Here is a 15,474-nt window from a genome sequence, read left to right as displayed (position 1 = left end):
GTGGCAAAAAACTGGAAAACAAGGGTATGTCCTTCAATTGGGGAATGGCTGAACAAATTGTGGTATATGCTGGTGATGGAATACTATTGTGCTCAAAGGAATAATAAACTGGAGGAATTCCATGTGAACTGGAAAGACCTCCAGGAATTGATGCAGAGTGAAAGGAGCAGAGCCAGAAGAACATTGTACACAGAGACTGTGGTAAAATCGAATGTGATGGACTTCTGTACTAGCAGCAATGCAATGATCCAGGACAATTCTGAGGGATTTATGGAAAAGAATGCTACCCACATTCAGAGGAAGAACTACAGGAGTAGAAACACAGAAGAAAAACAAATGCTTGAACACATGGGTTGATGCGGACATGATTGGGGTTGTAGACTCATAACGACCATACCAATGCAACTATCAATAATACCTAAATAAGTCTTGATTGATGATACATGTTAAAACCAGTGGAAATGTGCACTGGCTAAGGGGGGGTGAAGGGGAAAGTAAAAACATGAATCATGGAACCATGAGAAAATTTTCTAAAAAAAAAAAAAATTAAAAAAAAAAAAAAAAAGAAGTGGCTTTCCTAAGGTGAATTTTACTGGTGAGTGTTGGATCCAAGACTGAAAACTCCAGGTGTCCTGGATCCTGGACCAGAGATTTTCCTGTTCAACATGAACAGAGGTATTGAGCAAGGTCAACAGAATTGGCCAAATGGTAAAAGATGTACAAAAATTAGCTGAGAAAAGAACTCTTTCAAAAGTAGAATTAACCACATGGAAAAGAATGTATAAAAGGTCACTCAAGAAAATCAAGTCTTAAAAATTGGAATTGGGCAAGTGTAAGCTAATGACTCCACGAGATATTAAGAAACAAAGTCAAAAGAATGAAAAAATTGAAGACAATATGAACTATCTCATTGAAAAAATAACTGACTGGAAAATAAAACCAGGAGAGATAATCTAAGGATTGTTGAACTACCTGAAATCCATGATCAAAAAAAAAGCCTAAGCATCTTCTTTCAAGAAATTCTCAAAGAAAACTGCCTAAGTATTCTAGAACCAGAGGGCAAAACAGAAATTGAAAGAATCAACCCATCACCTCCTGAGAGAGATCCCCAAAGGACAACTCCCAGAAATATTATAGTCAAATCCTCAGGTCAAGGAGAAAATATTGCAAGCAGCCAAAAAGAAACAATTCATATATTTTGTATCACAGTCAGGATAACACAAGACTTAGCAGCTTCTTCGTTAATAGATAGGAGGACCTGGAATATGGTATTCCCCTGCAAAAGAACTAGGACTTCAACAAAGAATCACTTACCCAGAAAAATTGAGCAAAATCCTTCAGATTTCAGGAAGAAATAGGTATTCAGTGAAACAGGAGACTTTCAAACATTCCTGATGGAAAATTTGACCCTCAAATTCAAGGCTCAAGAGAAGCATAAAAGAGTAAATAACAAAGAGAAATAAAAAGGCATTCAATGAGCTTAAATTGTTTACAGACCTTGTAATGCAGGATTTCTTGCATTGCAATATTACCCTAGGCAATCCTGTCAGTTATCAGAATGGAATTCTGGGGTGGCAGGTGCCAGATGCCATGTGCTAACCAGCAGTTGGGCTGTGACTATATAAGGCCCTGCAAACCCAACCTTGGGGTTCTTTTTCCCTTGACCTCAACCAGACAACTTGCTATCCCTGACCTTTCCCCTTGGGGCCCCTGATTGGGAAGGGTGTTATGGAGGTGGATAGTGGGTAGGCTCTTAGTGTAGCCTAGTGGTTAGGGCCATCTCTAAAACAACTCAACAACATCATTTGTGTACCTAGCTGATCAAATAACACCAAGTCAGACTCTAGTTATCTCTGGCTGGGGGCTGGTTGCCCTCAGTCTGTCAAGACCCTTTGGGTCCTTTGCCAGCACATGCCAGTTGCCCCTAGCAACAGCTTAGCAAACCTAAGCCCTCTTACCTTAGTTTTCCCTTTCCAGTTCAAATAAATCCCTTAGCCTTAATCTATGAGTTCCTATGATTATTCTGACACCTTCAAGGCTAAGGAGACTAAGGGGAGGACAGAATTTTGAGAAGTAGGGGTTACCATGGAAGTGAAAGCTAAGCCTCCACTGTTGACAGGAAGTTGAGCCTTGGTTTCCTGCTGGGCTCTCCTCTCACCCAATAGGGAGTCAGTTACCTCAGCAGGGAGGGGCCACCAACCCAACATCTTAAAGGAGCCTGTAGCTAGCAGTAGAGACTCACTGGGCACCTCAGCTGAGGCTGCTCCCCTCTGATAACATCAACTCCAATCTCCAGCTAGTTTAATTACTGGCTCCTAGGCCCCCTGGTGATCCCCTCATTACCATTGCCTCTTATCTCCTTATTACAACCTACCTGGGAAAATGATTCTTGTAATACCTATTAAGGCAGTTAGAAGGGGTATACAGAGTCAAAAAGCAAGAATGTAAGTTGACTATTGATGGGATGATATTAAAAAAATAAATTCAAAGGATGAGAAATAGGAATAGATTGGGAGGGAGGAAAGGGGGAAATAGAATGGAGTAAATTATTGCATATAAAAGAGTCAAGAAAGAGCTTTTACTGTGGAAGGACAGATGAGGGAGGTGGGAAGGGGAGAGCAATTCTTATCAGAATTCATTCAGTGAGGAAAGAACATACATAATCCGTTGGATGTAGAAATCTATCTTACCCTACAAGAAAGTAGAAAGGGAAGGGGGATAAGATAAGGGGGTGGGACTGATAGAAAAGAAGGCAAATTGGGGGAGATAGTGGTCAGAAACTAAACAAGGGAAAATAGAATGAAGAGTAATACACAGTAATCATAATGATGCAAAAAATTATTATGAGTTTAATAAAGACTTTATTTCTCAAGTATATAAGGAAATGAGTCAATATATAAAAATGTAAGTCACTCCCCAGATAATAAATGGTCAAAGGATATGATCAGGCAGTTCTCAAAGTAATTAAAGTTCTCTATAGTCATGCAAAAAAATGCTCTAAACCATGATTAGAGAAATGCAAATCAAAACAACTCTGAGTTACTACCCCACATCTATCAGATTGGCTATTATAACAGAAAAGGAGAAACTATAAAACTTGGAGGGGATATGGGATAATTGAGCTACTAATGCACTGTTGAGGGAATTATGATTCAATCATTCTGGAGCACAATTTACACCTATGCCCAAAGGGCTATAAAACAGTACATACTGTTTGACTCAGCAATACTATTACTAGGTTTATATCCCAAATAAATTTTAAAAAAAGGGAAGGACCTACATGTACAAAAATATTTAAAGCAGTTCTTTCTGTGAGGATAAAAAAATTGGAAAGTGAGGAGATACTTATCAATTGGGGAATGGCTGGATAAGTCATAGTTTATTATTGTAATGGAATACTAAGATAATAAAAAAATAATGAACAAGAAGAGCTTTAAAAAGCCTGAAAAGACACAAACTGAAACAAAGTGAAATAAGCAGAACCATAAGAACATAGACAGTAACAGGAACACTGTACAATGAACAACTGTTCTCAACAATGCAATGACCCAAAGTAATCCAAAAAGACTCATGATAAAAAAAATGCCATCTGCTTCCAGAGAAAAAACTGGTGGAGACTGAATTCAGACCAAAGTAAGCAATCTTTTTTCACTTTCTTAAGTTGTTTTTTCCCCCTTGTTTCCTTCTGCAAAAGGATTAATATAGGGAAATGTTTTACATGATTGCACATGTACCATCTCAATGGGAGAATATGAATTGGTGTGGTGGCAGGGAAGGAGAGAGAAAATTTGAGACTTAATATTCTTTGAAAAATGTTGGAAACTGATTTTATATGTAATGGGGAGAGGGTAAATTAAATTAAAAAAAAATAAAGACAGTTAATGCTAGTTCACTCCTTTGCAGCAAGGAAGTGCAGTAGATAAGAGTGCTAGGACTAAAATCAGGAAGACCTGTGTTCAAATCTAACTTCAGACATCAGCTGTGTAAACTTGGTCAAGTCACTTAATCCTTTTCTGCCTCAGTTTTTTTCAACCGTAAAATAGGAATACAATCGTATCTATCTCTCAGGATTGTTGTGAGGATCAAATGAGACAAATATTTTTAAAGGGCTTAGCAATAGTAAGTGCTACTGTGATGTTTGCTATTAAGTGTGTAGCAGAGTGTCAGACTCTTAGTAAGTGCTTCATAAATAATTGTTTCCTTTTTTCTTTCCTTGATACAGACATTGGTCTTTTGACACACAAGTCAGAGCACCTTCTGTTCCACTTTGCTGTCTCCTATGAACCAAGAGCGATACTATGGCTTGTAGTACTAGAACTGTGGATAATCACTTTCCAAAAGATCATTGCAGGAAGTTTGCAGAACTGCCCTCTATGTGGAGCTTGAAATTCAGTCTAACACATAGTAGGCTCTTAAATATTTGTTGTTTGACTGACTAAAGTCAGACTGCAATAAGTCCAGAAGAAATAGAGGATTAAGAGTAGTGAACAAGAAGAGGTATGGGTAGAAAAGATTCTCATGCGTACTCTGGTATCTGTAATTCAGAGCAGTTTAAGTGGATGTCAAATTTGGAATCAGAGGATATGAATTTGAACCCTGACTGCCATTTTCTAATTGGGTAAGCTTCCCTAAGGCCCCTTCCAGCCCTGACATTGTGTTCTAATAATTTCTCTGAACTTCAGTTCCCTCTCAAAAATGAAGGGCTTGGAGTAGATGATTTCTAAAGTCCCTTTTACATCTGATGGTTTGTGGTTCCATGCTTCAAACATGGAGAGCCAAAAACAATAGGAATATCCCCATTGATATGATTTTAAATAATCTTTCCCCCCAACTACATGTAATAAATATTTTTAACATGTTTTCCAAAATTATAAGATCCAAATTGTTTTCCTCCCCTCCCTTCCCTTTTCCTTCCCTGAGATGGTAAGCAATTTGATCTGGGTTATACATGTATGGTCTTACAAAACATTTCCACATTGGTTAAGTTGTGAGAGAATATTCATAAAGCTGAAACCCCAAAATAAAAACACACAAATAAAATAAAGTAAAAAATAGTATGGTTCTTTTGGCATTCAGTATTCATCAATTCTTTCTCTGGAAGTGGATACCATTATTTCATGAGTCTCTCAGAATTGTTCTGGATCATTGTATTACTGTTAGTAGCAAAGTCTATTACATCTAATTGTTCCACAGTATTGCAGTTACTGTGTATAATGTTCTGGTTCTGTTATTTCACTCTGCATCAGTTCATGTAGGTCTTTCCAAGTCTTCATGAAATCATCCTTATACATTATTCCTTATAGCACAATACTATTCCATCACTATCATATACCACAATTTGTTCAACCATTCCCCAACTGAGGGACATCCCTTTAGTTTCCAATTCCTTGCCACATGGAGAGCATTCTTAGTCATAAATGCTTCAGAATTGTCTTAGATCACTTTTTTTTTAATGGGAAAATCAAAATGGAGGTAGTGACTCAAAAATCTACTTTCTAGTTTGATGTTCCGAAGTACAATTGGAACAAAAGGTTCCAACTACATCTAAATGACTATTCCTTCCAAGTGCCATGCTGGGGGAGGAACATTGACAACCTGAAATGAGTCCAGATGGGGGAGATGGTGAGAGGCCTAGAGACCTTGTAGACAGTCCAAAGAAGGTCAGATGAAAAAACTAGCAATCTACATCTTGAAGAAGAGAAGATTTAGGGAGGCCTAATCTCTGCCGTCAAATATCTGAAGGACTTTCTTGAAGAAGAATTAGGATACTAATGCACTGATTTGCTTTTTTTTTTACTTTTTTTCAATTATATATAGAAATAATTTTTTACAATTGTTTTCTGTCATTTTGTTTAGGATTCTTTCCCTCCTTCCCAACCCCATGCCCCCAAAGCAGTAAATGGTCTATTTTGGTGCTTTTATACAATACATATTATCATATTCCCCATGCTGTGACAGAAAATACATATCACAAACACAGTAAAAAAAACAAAACCTCATGAAGGAAGTGGAATGAAAGATTGCGATTCTTTGATCTGCAACCTGATCCCAACCATTCCTTCTTTGACTTTGGATAGCATTTTTTGTCATAAGACTCTTTGGGTTACCTTGGGGCCTTATTTTCCTGATTTCCTTGTTTAGTTCTTTACAGTTGATTATCATTCAATATTTCTGTTACTGTATATACTGTTCTCCTAGTTCTGCTCACTTTACTTTGCAACAGTTCACATAAGTCTTTGCAGGTTTTGCCAAACTCATCCTGTTCATCATTTCATATGGCACAATAGCATTCCACTGCAACCATACACCATAACTTGTCCAACTCTGAGGCACTACCTCACACCTTTCAGATTGGGTAATATGACCAAAAGGAAAAGTGATAAATGTTGAAGGGAATATGGTAAAATTGGGATACTAATACACTGTTGGTGGAATTGTGAACTGATACAACCATTCTGGAGAGCAATCTGGACCCACACCAAAGGGCTATAAAAGTATATGTACTCTTTGACCCACTAATACCGCTATTGGGTTTGTATCCCAAAGAGATCAGAGATAAAGGGAAAGGACCTACTTATACTAATGTTCTATTGATGGAATTGTGACTTATTCCCCCAAAAAGTGACTAAAATGTTCATACCTAGCCTCCAGGCCAATGTTAGCACCACTGGGCATATAGCCTAAGGGAATCAAACATGGAAGAAAAAAATGCCATGAATGCCTAAGTATTTATAGCAGCAATTTTTTATGGTGGCAAAAAAATAAATGCCAGAAACAGAGTGGGTCCCTACAGTTGGGGAATGACCTTAATAAACTGATCTATTAATGTAAATGTAATATGGTATTATTCTGCCATAAGAAATATCATATATGAAGATTTCAGAGAAATTCAGTATAATATCTCTTATAGGCAAATATAAAGAGAGGACTATTCCAGCTTAAGAGGATGTTTGGATGGAAGAGGACATAGATGAAGGGGATTCAGGAGTCAGGAATTAATGGACCTTGTACTAAGACTGATGAACTTATAAAATGAATTGATAAAGACTTTGTTTTAAAAAGGAATTTCCAAAGGAGAGGATTAATCATGGACAATTTGGACTAAATGGTTTGAAAGGTTTGGGAAATGTAAATAACACACTACATACTCATATACATCCATCATTACACATATAACTATCAAGAACTTCGGTGGAGAAAGGAGAAAAGGAGAAATGGAGAGAAGAGAAGATTTCTTCGAAGAACATCATAGGAGGAAAGAAGATCTGAAGTTTTGGTAGGTATCATACATCCACCAGTAACATATTGCAACACAATGTAGCAAAATAACAACATAACAAAACAGATATATAAAAATACAGGTTAGGATACATTGTTCCTTATGGAATAAAACAATATATAAATACTAACAAAATTAGAATTAGTTATAGGATAAGTAAGTACTAACAAAGGATAATTAGTTACTAACAAAAAGTAGCTAGTTATTTAGTTAGTATTTAGTTAGATTAATATACTAATAACATAGGGATAATTTAGAATAGTTTAGTGGGATAGGGAATAATATATAGAATAGATGTAAATAATAGATATAAATAAATAAAATAGGGCATAAATCTGTATATTTGATATGTATGTATTATGTGTACAAGTATGTATATCATCCATGTATATATTGTCTGTGTGTATCATATGTATCTATGTAAATCCTGTGAATAATTACCTGGATATTAATCGAGTTGCAAATGTTTAAATGTAATTTGCATAAGTGAGTTTGATATTTTGTTGTACTTTTGATGTAAAATTTATGTAATGTTGTGTTAAATGTGTATTTTCCAAAATTTTTTGCATTTATTAGTTAGTAGAATGTTTCTGTATTAGTATAGGCGTTGTGTTTAAAGTCTTTGCTTGAATTTTGTGTTGATATTTTAACTTTGTTGTTGATTTTGTTATTTTTGTTGAAAATTTTGCTTTGTTACTTGTTACTTTGTACTTTGAACTATGTAATTGTTCAATGTATTTTTTCCCTTTACTTTTCCTTGTTAAAATCCCTACAGTAGGGTAGAGTAAAGTAGTGTTAGATAGGATAGAGTTAGTATAGGTTGTTTGTTATTTGGGGTTAGAATTTTAGTTTAGCTAGTGTGTGGAATATTGTGTAGAACACTATTTCGGCTTTGTGCAAAGGGTGTAAACTGTTATAGACAAATATAAAGAGAGGTATAAAGATATATATAGCAATGCCTAGGCAGCAGGAAAAAAAGATCTTTGTTGGGAGACATGGACATTCTCTGTGGAATGCAGCATGAACTGGAGGAGTTGATTGTTGAGAACTGCCAAGTGCAAAAGCAAATAACTTAACTGCTGGGATCTTGTTAGCTGTTTGTATCCTGAACCTTGGAGATTTTGGGTTAACATCTAGCAAGTAACTAGACTGAGGGGAGGACAAGTCACTGTGATTGGGTGGACCAACTACAGGGTATCTCTAACCTTGGTTTTGTGGATTACTAGCTGACCAAGAATTTATTCAGTTACCTGTATCATTGTGAATTCAGCTTGCAGCATTATCTTCAGGAGCATGAGAAATCCCCTTTGTCTCTATAGCCCACTGCAGCCACTCCAATTGTCTGTCTATGCTAGAGTCAGTGAAGTCAGTTCATTCCAAATGACAGTTGGCTTTAGTATTAGATTAGTCTAACCTCTCCCACCTTTCTTCCCTACCTTCATTAAAATATTTTTGTTACTTCCTGTTTGTTTCCTTCACCACAACCAAAAAGGACCCACTATCTGTGTAGTTTAACCCCTAGCTTAAGTTAGGAAGACTGTTGGTTTCAACTGTCATTCTCAGTCTTGTCACCACTCATTCCCCAGCACTGTCCTGTATTTGTGGGGAGTGGGTGTAATTTCCTTGTATGTTTGTGTGTTGGCAGTTAACCTAATCACCTCATCACTCCCTTTGGGCCCTAACAGTCTGTGTATTTATTTATTGTACTTATTTATTTATTTCCTATCTATAAATTGATACAGAGCAAATCCTCACAACATTCCCTGGGAGTAAGTGCTATCATTATTATTCCCAGTTTAGAGATGAAGAGACAGTGGCAGATAGTGTTTAATTACTTGCCCAAGGACTAAGGCCATATTTTCTTAGATTTACTTAGATTTTCTAAACTTGAGGTTATGGCCACCTCAGAAGAAAGTATAAACTGTCAATCCTGGTAAATTTCTTGTTTTATTTTACTGTACTTATTTAACAAAATGGTGGGTTTGTCAGGGATGGGGAAACACAGGATATTGAGAAAGGCTAGTTACAAACTATTTTTTAAAAGAAAGGATTGCTTAGCCCAAAGGGTAGAAGTAGGAGGCAGAAGTAGGGGAAGTGGCAGAGAGGCAGATTTTAACTCTGTATTTTTAATGGATAAATTTTGTTTCAACATTTTACATACCTCAACTAGACCTCCCTTCCAAAATACAACACTGCCCCACCCCGAGCAGTCCTAGCAAACTAAAAGAGCAAGTGCTAGTCAAAGTTTACCATTTTCCCTGCCCCCCCTAAGATTAGGTTTCCTTCTCTCTTACTTAAGCTAGAAAGATTGTAGCCACTCACAATCCAGTCCCACTGCTGAAAAACTTAGAAGCTTTGACTGGGTTCATCTCTGATCTGAATGTTGTCTATTATAATTGTTCTGAGTTTTGGTGCTGTTTAATCATCTTCATTTATATAACTGTAGGCATTATTTTTGTTGTGGTGATTCTGCTTTTGGGTCACTATACATTGCAGCTCCATATGAGAGCCCTCCAAAAGTGGCTTCTATCCCCCAGGTCAGTAATGACTTTTCTTCCCTAGTGGACCCTGTAATGGGGAATAACCAGGGAAGGAGGCTTAAATATTAAAATGTGGGTCCAGAAGGGTGTGAGAGTGACAGGAGTGACAGAAGGAGGGACCAAACAAAATTGGGAGGCTAGGTTTTAACAGCTAAGGAGGTGTCTGTTACTGAAGTGGCAGTTAGGCCCAACTGCCACACTGCAGTATCTAGACTAGGCCTATGGAAACCAGTAAAGTAAAGGCAAGAGTTTTATAACACTTTTAATCAGAGTCAACTAAAATAAAGGATGGGAATAGGGGTAACTACACACTTCAGACTATGGGCAAACCCAGGGTCAGGGAAGGGATTTATCTACACTAACTGAGACCTAAGCAAGACAGGGCCCAGAGACTAGCAAAGACTGAAGTGGATATCCTCACAGTAGTGTCCAGCCTCACTCCAGTGGTGTTTCTGCTCCTCCAGCACCACCTGTTGTACTCTTCCAGGTGGGTAGATTCTGGGAGCTGACCCAGCCCAAGTTGACCTGCAACTCAGGTTGGGGTTAGTAGTCTCTACCAAAATCTCCCACAAGTAGGTGACGGTCTTTCCACAGGATCACTGGTAAACTGGTGTCTCCTAGGGTCAGTTGCAGCTTGCCCCAACCACCATGGAGTCTCTCCCAGTGAGCAAGCCCACACTTCTTGCTTCTTCATTCCATCTTGGAATTCTCCAGCCCTTCCTGCTAGGTCCACATAAACTATATATAAACTAATAACTAAGTAATCCTCACAACAACCCCATGTGGAAAATTTATATCTCTGAGTACCTATAGCAACAAATCGAGAGGGAGGAGATCAATGGATTAGGCTTGCAACTTAAAAAATTAGAAAAAGAACAAATTAAAAATTCCCAGATAAAAACTAAATTGGAAATCTTAGAAATTAAAGGATCAATTAATAACATTGAAAGTAAAAGAACTATTGAACTAGTAAATAAGACTAGAAGCTGGTACTTTGAAAAAACAAATACAATAAAGTACTGATTAATCTAATAAAAAAAGAAAAAAGAGAAGCAAATTAACAGTATCAAAGATGAAAAGGGGGGTCTCACCTCTAATGAAAAGCAAATTAAGGTAATTATTAAGAACTATTTTTGCCCAACTTTATGGCAATAAATACGACAATGTAGGTGAAATGAGTGAATATTTAAAAGAATATAAATTGCCTAGATTATCAAAAGAGGAAACAGAATACTTAAATAATCCCAGTCTCAGAAAAAGAAATTGAACAAGCCATCAAGGAACTTCCTAAGGGGAAAAAACCCAGTGCTGGATGGATTCACAAGTGAATTCTATCAAACATTTAAAGAACAACTAGTCCCAGTACTACCCAAATTATTTGACAAAATAAGTAAAGAAGGAATCTTACCAAATTCTTTTTATGACACAAATATGGTACTGATTCCAGAGGCAGGTAGAACTAAAACAGAAAGAAAACTACAGACCAATCTTTTTCATGAACATAGATGCAAAAAATCTTAAATAAAATATTAACAAAAAGACTACAGCAAGTTATGACAAGGATTATTCACTATGACTATGTGGGATTTATACCAGGAATGCAAGGATGGTTTACTATTAGGAAAACCATGCACATAATTGACCATATCAATAATCAAACCAACAGAAATCACATGATTATCTCAATAGATGCAGAAAAAGCCTTTGACTAAATATAACATCCATTCCTATTGAAAACACTAGAAAATATAGGAATAGTGGATCCCATGTAGCGCTTTTACATTTTTTTGTACTTTCATCATGGAACAGTGTGGTTATAGTCTTTGTTCACATTCCATTTCTGTGCTGTGCTTTAAGCTTCATAAAGACAACAATCCTATCTCCTTTAAACTTTGTATCTTCCCCAGAACTTAGCGCCATCTTCTGTAGTAGTTGCTTAATAAATGGATTTTAAAAAACGATTTATAAATATTTTTGGAAATAGTAACTTTCCCCTCCCTGAACAGAAGAGGAAACCAAGGTCTCAAGAGGGAAACCCTGAGGTAGGTTCCACAGATAGTAACCAGCAAAGTCTAGATTTACTCTACATCTTCTGACTCCCAAGTCAGTATACTCTCCACACTGACTCTACTTTGTCAAAAGGATTCTGAGTCAGGAGCCTCTGAGGTCTCTCTTCTCCCTCTGAGATTCTAGAATTCTATAATTCTAAGAACAAATATTCCTAAAGTGAAGGTGCATGTTTGGTCCTGACCTTTGATCCACTGTCTTTTTTTTTCTTCAGTAATTAATGGGATGTCTCTCTTTCTCCCCCTTCTGGCTATCCCAGGTCTATGCCCTGCTTTCCACTGGAATGGATTAGTTTCTCTTTTTTCTCAGAATCAACCTCTCAAGGACCTCCTGGTTCCTTTTCCGGCTTTCTCTCTCTGGGGGAATTTTAAAGGAGAAATACAAAATAGCTCTGTGTCAGTCCCTACTTTTCCTCATTCAGCCCCTGAACCTTGTGGGTAAATAGACATTGGGAGATTTTATTGAAGGCTCCAGACCTTGACCCTTTTAAACATTTGTGGGGGAAGGGGGAAATATGGGCTTAACTAGTCGAAAAGGTTTCCTCACAATAACTCCAGCCCAAATCTGTGTCACTTTCCCCTGGGCTGAATAGGAATAATCACTTACATCTGTGCAGGGCTTTAGAGTTTCCAGAAACTTTTCTCATTCATTATCTCATTTATTTCTCTAAAAAATCCCTAAGAAGCCTAAAAAGGTAGGGCAAGGATTACAAGTCCCATTTTACAATAGAAGAAACAGGGAAAGATGGAATGATTCACCCAACATATTATGAAGGCTGTTATGTGAAAATGGGCTGGGCTTGTTCTCAATGGTTCCTGTGGGCAAAACTGAGATTCTAGGTTTCACCCAAGGAAAAAACTCTGGATAATTTGAATGCTCCAGAAGTAAAATGGACTACCTGGAGAGGTAGTAAGTTTTAAAAAATAATAATAATCTTTACTTTCTGTCTTAGTAACAACTCTAATTCCGAAGGACAAACATTAGGTAAACAAAGTTAAATGACTTGCCTAGGGTCACACAGTCAGGAAACATCTGAGGGCTACATTTGAACCAGGACCTCCTAAATCCAGGCATGGCTCTCTATCCACTAAGCCACCTACTTGTCCTTCTGCACCATTGTTTAGTTTTTGTTTTTATTTGTGAGGTGGGGGAGGACTTTTATAAGTTGGGATACATCCAGAGGATGGCATCCAAGATGAAAAAAGTCCTTGGAGATCATGGTATATGGTGATGGATTGAAGGATTTGAGGGTATTTAACACAAAGAAGAAAAGCCCCTGTGTATGTGTATAAAGATATCACAGTTAATTCCCAACTATTTGAAGAGCTATTATGTGAAAGAGAGATTAGACTGGTTCAGTCTGATCCCAGAGGGCATGAATTAGAAGCTAAGAGTGGGTGTGGCAGAAGCAAATTTAGACTTGATGCCAGAAAAACCTTCCTAATAATTACAGTTATGCCAAAGTAGAATGGGCTGCCTCAGGAGGAGGGGTTTCCCCCTCACTAGTGGTTTAGAGTAAAGGCTCATTACACTAGCCATCATCAGAAGTCTCTTCTGACTGAGATTCTATGATTCTATAAATGAGTGAGATCTCTGAGGAAGAGGTAGAGAGAGATCAAGAAACAGAGAGGAAAACATTGGAGAGTCCCTACAGTTAGGGGACAGAAGCAGTCATAAAAGCTAGGAAAGAAAACTGAAAAGGAGGAGAGGGAGAGCCAGGGAGGTTCACTGAGAGGGCGGTTCAACCCAAGGGAGGAGAAAGTTGGAAGGAGATGGAGAAAGGTGGCCAGTACTGTCAAATGCCACCACCACCACCACTACTTCTACTACTAACTAGATTTTATATAGTGCTTAACATGTGCCAGGTACTATTCCAAGTACTTTACAAGTGTCTCCTATGATCCTCACAGTAACCCTGAGAGGTAGGTGCTATCATTACCCCACTTTGCAGATAAGGAAACTGAGGCAAACAAATTAAGTGACTTGCCTAGGATAACCCAGTAAGTGTCTGAGACCAGATTTCAACTCTTCCTGACTCAAGATCCAGATGCACCATGATACCAAAGAGAAGTGATTGGATACTGAAAAGTCATTAGATTTACATAGGATTTATTTATTACAAGATTTCTATTAGCCTATTGCTCCCTCTCTCTCATCAAGGATACCTGGAGCATGATACAATCACAACTCTATTTTATCTGGGAAAGGGAGAAGAATGTCCTCAGGGCTGTCTTTGGTAGGGGTAGGCAGCTCATTGGTCCAAAAGTCTCAAAGTTTTAGAACAGAATAATTCTAAGTGTTACGGCTTCTGGGGAGCAGCCTGGAGTCCAGAGGCTCACATACACGCAGAATATTAAAGCTGGAAGGGACTTTAGAAACCACCTAGTAGTCCAAATCCTTCATTTTAGAGGTAGGGAAAGGGGGATCATAGAAGGGAAGAAGTCATACAGATAGTAAAGAGCAGAGACAGGATTTCATACTGGCCCTGCTTGCTTGAGAAAATTATTCAGTCTAATCCCTTAATGATACAGGAAAACTTCTGGGAACTTTTCTGACCAAAATTTGGATGTAAAGCAGAGGTTTGAACTGTAAGGAAATTGGCTTTAGGGCCATGTAACCAAAAGACATTAACATGAAACCAAACACTATAATTGTAGTGACCAGGCTTAGCTCTGGACACGAGTTCTACCCTCCATTGCAGATGAGGGGCATTATGGGTATGGAATCTACTGTCAAACAGAAGCAATGTATTGGTTGATTTTACTCCCCTGCTTTTTTTTTTTGTCTATGTCACAAGAGGTGGCAAACTAGGTATAGAAGGGAGAAGAGATGTATTCTGAAATGAATGTGATTTTTTTTAACATTTATTAATATTCATTTTTAACATGGTTACATGATTCATGCTCCTACTTTCCCCTTCACCCCCCGCAACCCCCCCCACCCATGCCGACGCACATTTCCACTGGTTTTATCATGTGTCATTGATCAAGACCGATTTCCAAATTGTTGATAGTTGCATTGGTGTGGTAGTTTTGAGTCTACATCCCCAATCATGTCCACCTTAACCCATGTGTTCAAGCAGTTGTTTTTCTTCTGTGTTTCCTCTCCTGCAGTCCTTCCTCTGAATGTGGGTAGCGTTCTTTTCCATAAATCCCTCATAGCTCTCCTGTGTCATTGCATTGCTGCTGGTACAGAAGTCCATTGCATTCAATTTTACCATAGTATATTAGTCTCTGTGTACAATGTTCTTCTGGCTCTGCTCCTTTCACTCTGCATCAATTCCTGGAGGTCTTTCCATTTCACATGGAACTTCTCCAGTTTATTATTCCTTTTAGCACAATAGTATTCCATCACCAGCATATACCACATTTTGTTCAGCCATTCCCCAATTGAAGGACATACTCTCCTTTTCCAGTTTTTTGCCACCACAAAAAGCACAGCTGTAAATATTTTCGTACGTCTGTTTATTTATGATCTCTTTGGGGGTACAAACCCAACAATGGTATGGCTGGATCAAAGGGCAGGCATTCTTTTATAGCCCTTGGAGCATAGTTCCAAATTGCCAGCCAGAATGGCTGGATCAGTTCA

This window comes from Gracilinanus agilis, chromosome 6 (assembly GCF_016433145.1).
Source record: "Gracilinanus agilis isolate LMUSP501 chromosome 6, AgileGrace, whole genome shotgun sequence".
Taxonomy (NCBI): Eukaryota; Metazoa; Chordata; class Mammalia; order Didelphimorphia; family Didelphidae; genus Gracilinanus; species Gracilinanus agilis.
Note: the sequence above shows the minus strand (reverse complement) of the source record.